The following is a 14,283-nucleotide window of genomic DNA, read 5'->3' as shown; positions in this document are numbered from 1 at the left end:
CACTAAGCAGGGGTGAAATTGTAAAGAAAAGAGTTTCTAAGTTTATTTATTTATTAATGGACTTTATATGTCTAATTAATAATTAAATTAAATGACAATATTATTTAATAATCTATTTTAGTTATTAAATAATTAGTTTTGGCATTTAGAATGTTAGAATTGGAAAATTGGCGTTTTTGAGAAAATAGAGATAAAATTTGATAAAATTGCAAAATTAAGTGAGGCCCATTAACACACCATGGCCGGCCACTTAAATAGGTTTTTCAAATTAATATTTTCATTATTTTAATGCCAAATAAATCCTAACCTAAACCTAGTAGTTGCCTATAAATAGAAAGTGATGGCTCAGTCAAAACACAAGTTTTTTACAAGCCTTTTCTGACAGAAATTTCTGTCTTCAGAAAAATTGAGCCTTCCCCACTTTCTATACCTGGCCGAAACCCTCTCTCCTCTTTTCTCCTTCATCTTTTTCGACCCTAGTGAAAGAGTAAGTGCCCACACACAGCAAGCAGTAACTCAATCATAGATTGGAAGACTGTGAAGGATCAAACTTGAAGAAGAAGGACATTCGGGCTCAGATCTTGATTATACTCTGCTACAGAAAGGATTCAAGGGTTAGAGATCTGAGTGGAAGGAGACATTAATTCCGCTGCATCAATGTAAGGTTTTCTTAACTTTATATGTGTTTAATTTATCGTTTTAGAAAGTTCATATTTAAGGTGTTTAAACAACATACTTGTGAGTAGATCTAAGATCCTGGTAAAATAATATTCCAACAACTGGCCTCAGAGCCATGGTAATTGATTTACTTACATGAAATTTGGACTTTAAAACGATTGTTTGTTTGTTTTTGGATGGTATCATGTTGTATTGAGTGTTATTTGATGATTGATTGATGTTTGTAAATTTTCGTGAAAAATAATTGCGATTTTGTTTCTGGAATTATTTTTATTGGATAGTATGGAAAAAATTAAGCAAGTTAGCCTTTTACAGAACTCAATTTCGATTTTATTTGAATTAGTTATGAATTTTTCAAGATTTGAAAAAATCGGGGCTCTGCTGAAATTTTCCTGCGATCGCGAAACTGTCCGTATAGTTCACAATTTTTTCGTTTTTCTTCGATTTTTCATGCTTTTTCATGGAATTAACTTCCGATTTTTGGTATAGTTTTGTATATATACTATTACTATTCCTAATTCAATTCTAATTATAATTTTGAATTAATTTAATATTTTCTAAATTTAATTCAAGATATTAATGTAATTTGAATTTGAATAGAATTAGTATCTATCTTCTTGCTTAAGAATCTATCTTATTTTTAAATTTGATTATATCTTATCTTATTTTTAAATTTAAGGTCAGATTTTTATATATTTTTTTTTTAAAAAAAAATTAAATCTTTTTTAGATATTTTGACCTTATTTAAATTTAAAATAAGATATTTATAATCATGTAATTTTAAATAGATGTAAGATATTTTGCTAACTTTTAAATTTTGTTATTTTATCTATTTAAATTAAATTTAAAATCTTAAAAGATATTTCATTTATCTTTTCTAATTTTTATTTAATTTTTATTTTTAAAATAACATTTAATTTTTAAAAGTAGTTAGCAAATTTTAAAATGATATTTAGGTTGGTTGAAACCTAATTTTTCAAAATAGTAGGTTTAATTTTAAATATTTATTTTTAAAATAATTTAGAAATTTAAATTTATTTTTTATTTTATTTTCGAAACTAATTAAATATTTTTTTTAATTTTATTTTTTCGAAAATTAAAATATTTTTTTATTTAATTATTTATTTTTCGAAATATTTATTTAAAATCAAATAAATCCTACTTCCAACTATCCAGCTAACCTTGTTGCAGGAGTATATGGTTTAAACTTGTGTGTAAGTTTTTCAAAACCTATTATTACTTGATTGCAAATAGTCATGGTTACTTTTTGCCAGATCTAATGATCTGATGGCTCCCTTGGTCAAGTTAATAATTTGTAACAGGTAAATTTTACAATCTTCTTTCATCTGTGTATGACCTAGCAACATGATAGGATCCATCCAAAGTGTGCCTGTGTGAGCCTATATGTTTATTTTATTATATAGATGCATATAGGTTGTTGCTAAATAAAATGTCACACCATGATAGATTTTATTTAGGTCCATTTAGTTATTGGACCTATTCAATTAATAACAGTTATTCATTTTAAGGTTAAATTCCTCTCTTTTGGGCCTTGTGTGAGAGTTGGGAGCCATAGAAGTGGGTACGACATACTGAACCCAGCACCCCCTCACATGAAGTACCCCAATTGTGAAGGCCCATTTGCCTGATTTGAATAACTGTACTAGGTTAATTATATTAGTTTGACCTAATAAAATTGAATTAGCAACATAATTAACTTTTAAAATATATGAAATTTATTTTCATTTTAATATTTTAAAGTTAATTTTAAGAAAAACACTTTTAGTTTAGATATTATTTCTAGACAAACTATTTGTATTTTTCTTGTATTTAATTAAATATAGAATTTTAACTAACTAGATTCTTTCTGGAGCTTGTTTAATTAAATATTCATATTTAAGTTATAAATTAGTTGTAACAACTGATTTTTCTTATCTAACTTAAATTTGAATATTTGATTTAAATTTTAAATCAAGTTGAGGAATCATAGGCATTAGTTATTAAAAATTCTTAAGATATTTTTTTAAGTTAATATCTTTTCAAATATTAACTTAAAATGGAATATTTTAGATAATTTTTAGGTTAATATCTTTTCAAATATTAACTTTAAAAATATATCTTCAAATTAAGTGGTTACAACTTAATTTTTGATATTTAATTAAATCTAAATTTGAAATTATTTAAGTTTTAGATTTTTTCTATCTAACTTAAATTAGATATTTTTCAAATTTTTGAAAAGATACTTAGTCAAATAAGATATTTTCTAGATACTAATTTCTAGACTACTTATTATTTCTTATATTTAAATAGGAAAATATTATACTTTGTGAAATTAATTATTTAAATAATTAATTTTGGTACAATTAAGTATATTTTTCCTAGTATTAAACTAGAAATTAATAATTAAGCCTTCTCTACACTTAATTATTATTTCTTGAATTTAATACATTTAATTAACTTGAAGAATCTAAATATCTAAGTTGATTTTCATCATGATACTTAAATATTTATTGATTTTTCATGACACTTAATTAAATAGAAAATTATTTTTAGGTTGAAATTTAATTTTTCAACTTAAATTTAAATAATTTTCAATATATATATTTTTCTTTATTTTCTTAATCAATTTCGAAAATTGCATTTTAATTATGCAATATTTTCGAATTTCTATCTTGAAAAATAGATTGAGTTGTAAATTAATTATTTATTTTAATTAATTCTTGGACCAACTACAATCAATGATTTTTTCATTTAATTGATTAATTTAAATAAATGAATTTAAAATATATATATATATTATTAGAAATTGAATTAACTAGTCAAAGAATATCTAGATAGGTGATATTTTTGCTTGAAGTATTTCTTTTCTATTTTTATTATTTTCGAAAATTGTATTTTTATATACTTTAAATTTTCGAACCCAATAAATATATTCTCAAAGGAAATTTTTAAGTTGCTAATTATTTAATTTAATTCAACTTAAATTAATTTCCTTAATATTTATATTTAAGATTATTACTAAGATGGAAATAATTAATTTTATTTCAATCACCATCTAAGTATAATTTTATAAATATTATATTAAATTCTTATTTTGAATTTCAATTCTAAATTTTGAATTTAATGAGAATTTATTTATTAGAATAATAAAGAAAATACATTTTAAATAATGAGCTTTATTATTATTAAGATATTCGATCTCCATTGTGGGTTTTACACCGCGTTTGTTTTAGTGAGTTATCCTCCCTAATGGAGGAACGTTCATTAGCAATTTCGCACCGTTTAATCTCGCATGATAAGTGGTTTGTAAGTATTTTATATGGTATAGATCACCCTAATGGTGGCGACCATATTTGACTTGCAAATTGTGAAACAATGGTAGAAGCTCATAAGATAGAATAGCCTTGACTCTCGCCTAAACGGGACAACGCTGGATTCCAATCTTGATCGAATAAAAGGTTGCTAGAATGTTTAAGATTTTAGATGAGCTGACAACTCTATTCAATTGATGGTAGCTTTGACTCTCGCCTAAACGGGACACTGATATCAGTTTGTTGAAAACCTTGGAAATTATTTAGGATTGAATTTTTAAGTATTTTCTCATATCATTCCTACTTGCTATGTGCTTATAATTTCTGAATTGATTTTGTGTGTTAAACCATTATTAATTTCTATTTGTTGATTTCTATTATTTGGTAGTATCCTGTTTTGTCAAAATGAATCCCATGTTATCACTGTTGACTGAAAATAAGCTGAATGGATCTAACTTTAATAAATGGAATGAGAACATTAATATTGCTGTCATAGGAGAAAGTGCCTTGTTTGTTTTAACTGAGCCGTCACCTGAAGTGCCTGGGGACAATGCATCCAAAGCTGTGAAAGAAAAGTATGAGCGTTGGCAGAAAGCAAATGACAAAGCTCTATACTTTATGCTTTCTAGCATGGTTGACACCCTCAAAACTCGGTTTTCTAAAACCGAGAAGGCTGCTGAAGTTATGACGAAGTTAAATGAGCTATTCGGTAAGGCATCACTTCAGTCACGCTTTGACGCGACTAAGAAGTACATTAATGCACGGATGGAACCTCATCAAAACGTGCGTGACCATGTTCTCCTCATGTCCAGTTATTTCCAAGAAGCCCAGGATCATGGTGCTGAAATGGACAGTGCTACTCAAGTAAGTCTTATCTTGAATAGCCTGACTCCAACATTTCTACTATACACATCAAATTATGTCATGAATAAGAAGGAAATTGACTTTCATGAATTAGTCAATGACCTTCAAACTTATGAAAATTTGATTGGAGGACCTAAGAAGAAAGGGAGTAAACCTCACAATCCTGGGAATGGTAATGGGACGATAAAACCTGAAGCAAATGTTGCCTCTGCTTCAAAGCCCAAATTGAAGAGGAAGTGGAACAACACCAAGAAGCGAACAAAAGCCATGAAGAATAAAATGGCTGTTCCTTCTGGTGATGCTACACTTAAAGGAAAGTGTTTCTACTGCAATGAGAAAGGTCATTGGAAACCCAAGTGTCCTAAACTTCTTGCAAAGAAACAAGGTATTTCCATCTATAAACTTTAAAAGTTTTAGTGAATTATTATCCAACTAGATTTATGATTCTGGACTAAACTTTGTTTATTTGTTTTCTTCTTCTTATAGGCCAAGCTACTTGAACTCATATGAGTTGGATCAGAAAGCTGGGCCAAAGGGTGAAATCGTCCAGATGAAGATGAAGTTCTTCAATTATTTTTGAATTAATTGTTTTAGTTTAAAGACAATTTGAATTTCAAATTTTAATTTAGGGATATTTATCCCTGTTTTTCTCATATTGTTGCAATACATTTTTTTTAATAAAGTTCTTTTTTTTCGAAATCAATATTGCAATTTATGAGAATGAGGTTCATTTAATTTATCTTCATCAATTATTACCACATTATATTTGTATGTTTGTATGTGTAGGTGTTTTTATTATTGATGCAAATTCTATAATATTTTCAACTCTTCATAGAGTTATATTATATAAACACTAGAAATTATTTCTATGTTTATCAATAATTGTTAATTCTCATACAATTATTAAGAATTTGTTTAATAAAAGGATCTTATGATCTGATAGAGGTGGAGAAAAGTTAAGAAAACTATGCAGTTCAACGATCTTTTATATCTAATGAACTCTGGATAGTATTCAACTCCACATAAACTCTATCACACTACGAGAATCATGATCTTTACAACCTTTAGGGGTGGATCATAATCTCTATATACTTAGGGGTGGAGGTTATCCACAGGTACCCTATATGTATATTCTTAGGGGTGGAGTCTATTCCACAATTCCCTATGTAACACATATCTTCTTTAAACATGGAAGTAATATAATGAGTCAGCTATTGTCAATATAAATTCTTGATCTTGATTGTATGTTCCATTTCGATTTTACTATTGTAAGTAAAAGTTTGATACCTTTGAAAGTTCTTTGTTAAAGTTTCACACTACCTTAATTGAGTGGGAGAATTTTAAAGTTCTATACCCATCTTTATTAGGTTGATAATTGTGATAGGTACTTAAGAACACTACTGAAAAGCAAATCTAATCATTCACATGGATAAGTATAGCTTATCAGAATTATGAGAATAAGATAAAGAACTCTAGTTCAGTCCATTCGAATGACTTGAACCAAGAATTCTTAATCCTCATAAAATTTGATGGTATCTTAATTTTGATTACTTTATCTCTGGCATGTATTTTTCACTTCAAATACTAGTCTGCTATGTTGATGACTTAGTCTTGACTTAAAGTTTTAAGATTAATACAATCAGAGGTTAAAAGTATTATTTAACCAGACATCTGATATTGAGTGGGAGCTATCTGAGATGTAATCAAATAGGGAACATTAGAAGATATTCAAGAAAGATTTATGAAAGTGATCTATATGTCAGATATTAAGGAACTGTGTATCAGTTGTCCTTGTATCTCACCATCTAATTTCGAAATTTATATAAGATGGTACTTACTTTGGGGGTGGAGGAATTATTGAATAATAATTCAAGCTCTACCAGAGAAGAATTATAACTTGGTCTATTCGAAAATACCAGAAAGTTATATCACTGAAGAAAAGTCTACACTGTATTATCTCAATTACATATTTTAAAATATGAGAGATATGTCTTCTGTTAATTCAGATGTACTTTTAAAACAGTAAAGATTTTAGTATCCCTTGATGAGTAAAGCATATAGTAAAGGATGTTTCATAAGTGTATTTATGAACTAGTTTCCAGAAGTTTGGGTGGATTCAAATATACTACATTTGATATGAAGATCAAGACATCAGATTGACCTATTTGCACAGTTTGTTTTATATTAGTGCAAGTGGGAGTTTGTTGGGTTTTATGCCCTAAATAAAACTCTTTACAATCTGATTAGTTATCAATATAAGAAATTTGAAGTGATTGATGTTTGCATGAATTTTACATGCTAATGGTTTAATATGTTTATTACATTCATACACATAAAATCAGTTAAATCCAGATCATATGTTTATTCACAATTATAGTATCGTCAACACAGTGGAATGTGATTGTGATCATATGAATCAAAAGTTTTGGTCCCTGTTTCATCAATGTTATTGGATTTACACTGATGTGATAATCAGCGATGATGTATACTTACACTTGGAGTAAGTGTTATGTTCTTTCCAGGACATTAGTAAAGTATACTAGTTTCGAATGTATGGAGTATACATTGGACTGGACCGATATTGCAACTAAGTTAAGATATTACAAACTTACCGTTATACATATCTTTCCAAGTCAATATCAGTAGTTGATCTTAAGATTAAAAGAATCTAAATCCTGATATGCTTAGGCTCAACTCAGGAGTGCTATTCATGTTCTTAGATTTATTAGTTAAGCCTACTTTTGGGTCAGGGTGATACGTATATTTTGGGAACATGATAGTATGATTGAGTGAGAGTGCTGAACATAAATATGGAATCTATAGCTTCTACTGGTGTATAGAAGTCAAGTGATGATTCCCTTCGAGCTTAGCAAATAGAAGTAAATGGATGAGCTCTTGTTTAACTGACTAATTATTAGATCACTAAACACCATTTACAGGTAGCTAAGTGTTTTAAGGGGCAAAATACATTGAGGGGTGAGAACGGTAAAGAAATCCCATCTCGATGTAAATCATCTATATAGAGGATCTTTAAATCACAATAAGATTATAACAATGGTTAAATGAGATAGTATATTGATATCGTGGAACATACAATATGCTCTATATAAGTCTGAGAGTGCAATTCTAAGTTCTAAGAGTGGATTCAACGAAGAATTAATAAGTAGGAATTTACTTGGTAAATTTGGTTCACTTATTGGAAGCTCAGCATATAGATCCATGGTCCCCATTCTAGTTGAGAACATTCTGCTTGTAAGACTCATTAATTGATTCGTGATTGATCAATTATAATTCTAAAGTTAGACTATGTCTAATTTTATGAATTTTCACTAAGCAGGGGTGAAATTGTAAAGAAAAGAGTTTCTAGGTTTATTTATTTATTAATGGACTTTATATGTCTAATTAATAATTAAATTAAATGACAATATTATTTAATAATCTATTTTAGTTATTAAATAATTAGTTTTGGCATTTAGAAGGTTAGAATTGGAAAATTGGCGTTTTTGAGAAAATAGAGATAAAATTTGATAAAATTGCAAAATTAAGTGAGGCCCATTAACACACCATGGCCGACCACTTAAATAGCTTTTCCAAATTAATATTTTCATTATTTTAATGCCAAATAAATCCTAACCTAAACCTAGTAGTTTCCTATAAATAGAAAGTGATGGCTCAGTAAAAACACAAGTTTTTTACAAGCCTTTTCTGACAGAAATTTCTCTCTTCAGAAAAACTGAGCCTTCCCCACTTTCTATACCTGGCCGAAACCCTCTCTCCTCTTTTCTCCTTCATCTTTTTCGACCCTAGTGAAAGAGTAAGTGCCCACACACAGCAAGCAGTAACTCAATCATAGATTGGAAGACTGTGAAGGATCAAACTTGAAGAAGAAGGACATTCGGGCTCAGATCTTGATTATACTCTTCTACAGAAACGATTCAAGGGTTAGAGATCTGAGTGGAAGGAGACATTAATTCCGCTGCATCAATGTAAGGTTTTCTTAACTTTATATGTGTTTAATTTATCGTTTTAGAAAGTTCATATTTAGGGTGTTTAAACAACATACTTGTGAGTAGATCTAAGATCCTGGTAAAATAATATTCCAACAATAATCAGCGATGATGTGTACTTACACTTGGAGTAAGTGTTATGTTCTTTCCAGGACATTGGTAAAGTATACTAGTTTCGAATGTATGGAGTATACATTGGACTGGACCGATATTGAACTTAGTTAAGATATTATAAACTTACCGTTGTATCTTTCCAAGTCAATATCAGTAGTTGATCTTAAGATTAAAAGAATCTAAATCCTGATATGCTTAGGCTCAACTCAGGAGTGCTATTCATGTTCTTTGATTTATTAGTTAAGCCTAATTTTGGGTCAGGGTGATACGTATATTTTGGGAACGTGATAGTATGACTGAGTGGGAGTGCTGAACATAAATATGGAATCTATAGCTTCTACTGGTGTATAGAAGTCAAGTGATGATTCCCTTCGAGCTTAGCTAAATAGAAGTAAATGGATGAGCTCTTGTTTCAAGTGGATAATTCATATATCACTGAAACATCATTTACAGGTAGCTAAGTGTTTTAAGGGGCCAAATACGTTGAGGGGTGAAAACGGTAAAATTATCCCATCTCGATGTAAATCATCTATATAGAGGATCTTTGATCACAATAAGATTATAACAAAGGTTAAATGAGATAGCATATCTATATCGTGGAACATATAATATGCTCTATATAAGTCTGAGAGTGCAATTCTAAGTTCTAAGAGTAGATTCAACGAGGAATTAATAAGTAAGGATTTACTTAGTAAATTCGGTTCACTTATTGGAAGCTCAGAATATAGATCCATGGTCCCCATTCTAGTTGAGACTATACTGCTTGTAAAACTCAATAATTGATTTGTGATTAATCAATTATAATTCTAAAGTTAGACTATATCTAATTTGTGAATTTTTACTAAGCAGGGGTGAAATTGTAAAGAAAAGAGATTCTAGGTTTATTTATTAATTAAGAGACTCTATATGTCTAATTAATAATTAAATTAAATGACAATATTATTTAATAATCTATTTTAGTTATTAAATAATTAGTTTTGGCATTTAAAAGGTTAGAATTGGAAAATTGGCATTTTTGAGAAAATAGAAATAAAATTGTGAAAACTGCAAAATCTAAGTGAGGTCCAACAACACCTGTGGCCGGCCACTTAGTGAGCTTTTTCCAATTAATATTTTCATTGTTTTAATGCCAAATAATTACTAACCTAAACCTAGTAGTTGCCTATAAATAGAAAGTGATGGCTCGGTTCAAAATATGCCTTTTGATCAGAAAATCAAAAATTGTTTTTTCAGAAAAACTGAGCCTTCCACTTCTCTCTCTATAGCCGACCCTATACCTCTCTCTTTTCCTCTTCAAAATTTCGAACCCTTAGTGATAGAGTAGTGCCCACACACAGCAAGTGGTACCTCAATCATAGATTGGAAGACTGTGAAGGATCGCATACAAAGAGAAGGACATTCGGGCTCAGATCTTGATAATACTCTGCGACAGAAAGGATACAAGGGTTAGAGATCTGAGTGGAAGGAGACATTATTCCGCTGCCATCAATGTAAGGTTTTCTTAACTTTATATGTGTTTAATTATTGTTTTAGAAAGTTCATATTTAGGGTGTTAAACAACATACTTGTGAGTAGATCTAAGATCCTGGTAAAATAAATTCCAACACCTGAACCTTCCAAGAAGGTAAAAACTGAAGAACCTCCAATCATATTCTCGGAGGAAGACGAGAAGAATGTGAGGCATCCTCACGTCGATCCATTGGTGATTACTATCCAGCTCGCCAATAAAAGGATAAAGTGGGTGTTGATAGATAACGGGAGTTCAGTGAACATCCTTTACAAGGAAAGGCTGAAGAAGATGGGGCTCGAAAAGGCCAAACTGAGGCCTTGCATGGTAAATATGTGCAGTTTTGCTGGCGATTGTTAGGTTATTTTTAGTATTAATTTTAGATTAATTTTAGTATATTTTTAATTGAGTTTTAATCGTGTTTGGAGCATTTTTACGCTTGTTATCTTTTATTTTTACAGATTTAAAATAGAAGAAGATTAGAAAAATATCAGAGAAAAAGATGGGAAAAAGATAAAAAATATCATGATATTTAAAATAGAGAAAATTGTGGAAGCCGAAACTTCAAGCCTGAATTCGACGGTTTTCTGATTGGATTTTGGAAAAAGTCAAAACATGAAAGTTCTAGATCTCTCTTTTATCTTTCCGGAACATTTTGAATCGTCCGATTCTGAGCAATATTGAGAGAGTTATGGCCAAAATCCTATCAGTCAACGCAGTAGAAAAAAAATATCTCGTTTGAGGTTTCCCAAAAATTTAAATCCGAATAGGAATTTAAATATTGCGTTTTTTTCCATATTTTTAGGCCTTCAATGCCTATATAAAGGGAAGAATGGAGTTGATTTCAGCAAGCAATCTCAGAGAGAAAAAAAAGAGAGAATAGTGGAGAGATCAACTGCAATACTGGAGACATACTGCTCAGGGTTTTTCAGCATTCTTCTTTTCTTCTCTTCTCTATTTTCATCTCTTTTCTTTAAGTTAATATGTGTAATTGTGCTTCATTGAACATGAGTAACTAAACACTTTATTAGGGTTAGATGGATATTGTTTGATATTGTTTATGGTTTTAATATGATTAATTTTCCCCCTAATTTCTATGTATTCTATTTTATTTGTGCTTAATTACTTTTAATTGTCTGGCCACCAATTAACTGTTTATGATTTTGATGCGAGATCTGAGAAGTGAGTGTCAAATATGCTATAGTAGAATAGAACTGAATTTCGATATAGGACGAGAGTACCTATATGGTTTAGATAGCTTATAGGGTTTCTGTGTTTAATGCCTGTTGCATGTTAAATTTATCACGAGAGTAGAAAGTTTGCATGTAATTGAGGTTTATATATCTGAGAAGACTATAAATTACCTTAGTAAACCTGCTATTGCATAGGAATTAATATTAGGAAAATAATCATATTAAGCCATATTTAATAAAAACAATTGAAATCGACACCCTAGTTTATTAACTATCAATTTTCTCGAATCGTTGCTTCCAACTATTTTTCTTATACTTCATTATTTTTCCTATATTTTATTTAATCAAATAGAAGTAAAAGTTTAATTTTAACGTACTTAACAACACTCCCTGTGGGATCGACCTCACTCCTCGTGAGTTTTACTACTTGAAACGATACGTACACTTGCGTGTGCTAAATATCGCAACAAGTTTTTGGCGCCGTTGCCGGGGAGTAATAGTTAATATTATTAAAAATTAAATTTTGTTCTAATTTGATTTTTCTTTCTAATTTAAGTACTAACTCTGTTGTCTCAAGATCTTATTCTGCTTTCAGGTTCAATAGTTTATGAGAAGTCAAGGACCAATTGCCAGATTACCTGTTGACCCTGAGATAGAAAAGACCTGTAGAAGAAACAGAAGGAGGAGAAAATTGGAAAGAGCGGCACTAGAGATTGAACAAGAAGAAGTCATGGCTGACAACGCCAATAATGGTAACAATGGACACAACGGAGGAGGTGTAGAAGACCAGGCTAATGGACATAACAACAATGACCGTAGCCTGAGGGACTACTTACTTCCTAACTTGACAGGGGCCCGATCCTGCATAAGGCCACCTGCTGTTGACGCAAACAACTTTGAAATCAAGCCAGCCATACTGCAGATGGTCCAATCTTCAGTCCAGTTTGGGGGACTGCCGTCAGAAGACCCAAACATGCACCTCGCCAACTTCGAAGAATTGTGCCAGACATTCAAGATGAACGGAGTTAGCGATGACGCCATCAGACTAAGGCTGTTCCCATTCTCACTAAGGGAACGAGCCAAAAGTTGGTTTATTTCTTTACCAACTCATTCTATCAACACTTGGGAGGAATTGGCCCTGAAATTCCTATCCAAGTTCTTTCCTCCTGCAAAGATTGCCAAGCTGAGAGCTGATATCAATAACTTCACCCAACAGGACAGTGAATCTCTTTATGAAGCATGGGAGAGGTTCAAGGACTTACTGAGAAAGTGCCCTAATCATGGGATTGAGAAGTGGCTGCAAGTGCACAACTTTTACAATGGGTTGATGAATGAAACCCGAACACTCATAGATGCCGCTGCTGGTGGAGTTTTCATGAGGAAAAGTGCTAATGAGGCCTTTGAATTACTTGAAGAGATGGCCATGACTAACCAACAATGGTCAACAGAAAGAGGTCCATCTAAAAAAGTTGCAGGTATGTATGAAGTGGATGCTATTACCAAGTTGACAGCTCAGGTAGAGGCCCTAACAAAACTGATAACTGTTCAAGTAAAACAAGCTCAGGTGGTTTGTGAGCTATGTGGAGGTCCTCACCCCTATGAGGAATGTCCGGTGGATGTGAATAGTTTACCAATGGATCAAGCAAAAGCCATTGGAAACTATGCCCAAAATAATAATTATGGGCGCAACCAGCAGGCGTTCTACCAGCAGAGAAATCAGCCCCAACAAAACCAACAACAGCTGCAACAACAAAGTCCTAGTGGAGGATCCAATATCCAAGCTGATTTATTGCTCCAATTCATGATGGAGACTAGATCCTCTATTAAAACTCTAGAAACTCAGATGGAACAATTGGCTACTCAAGTGGCAAAACAAGCTCAAGAAAATTCACCTAGCACTAGTGAGGTAAAAGGACAAGAGCAATGTAAAGCAATCTCCTTGAGGAGTGGAAAGAGTTATGATGGCCCGAGCCAAGCTAAGCCAGAGAATGAAGAAGATGAACATCCAGCACCAACAACAACAAAGAAGAAGACTACTGACAGTCTTCAACAAAAAGAAACTCCACCACCCATCAGCATTGACCATCACATCAAAATTCCTTATCCTCAAAGACTTCAGAAGAATAAGATAGATAAGCAGTTTTCAAAATTCCTTGAAATATTCAAGAAACTGCATATCAACATCCCATTCATAGAGGCTTTGGAACAGATGCCAACTTATCTAAAGTTCATGAAAGATATCCTATCTAAGAAAAGAAAGTTGGAAGAATTTGAGATGGTGGCACTTACTGAAGAGTGCAGTGCGGTCCTGCAAAAGAAACTACCACCCAAGCTAAAAGATCCGGGTAGTTTCAACATCCCATGCTCAATAGGGGGTTCTATACAAACAAAAGCTTTATGTGATCTGGGAGCCAGTATCAACTTAATGCCCCTATCAATGTTCAAAAGATTAAAATTAGGGGAAGCCAAACCCACAACAGTTACTTTACAAATGGCAGATCGGTCTTTGACTCATCCTCGGGGTATAATTGAAGATGTCTTGGTAAAGGTTGGTAAGTTCATCTTCCCTGCTGATTTCTTAATACTTGACATGGAAGAAGATGAGAATA

At 31.3% G+C, this 14,283-nt stretch overlaps 1 non-coding gene across 1 annotated transcript; it reads right to left on the bottom strand.

Annotated features, from left to right (window-relative positions):
• Window positions 1–12,854: 12,854 nt before the first annotated feature.
• On the bottom strand, window positions 12,855–12,961 carry LOC115721537 (small nucleolar RNA R71). Its single transcript, XR_004012552.2, has one exon. It is a non-coding gene; the product is annotated as a small nucleolar RNA R71 (small nucleolar RNA).
• Between the last annotated feature and the right edge of the window lie 1,322 nt (window positions 12,962–14,283).

Source organism: Cannabis sativa, chromosome 4, assembly GCF_029168945.1.
Source record: "Cannabis sativa cultivar Pink pepper isolate KNU-18-1 chromosome 4, ASM2916894v1, whole genome shotgun sequence".
Classification (NCBI taxonomy): domain Eukaryota; kingdom Viridiplantae; phylum Streptophyta; class Magnoliopsida; order Rosales; family Cannabaceae; genus Cannabis; species Cannabis sativa.
Note: the sequence above shows the minus strand (reverse complement) of the source record. Positions and strands in the feature narration are given on the sequence as shown.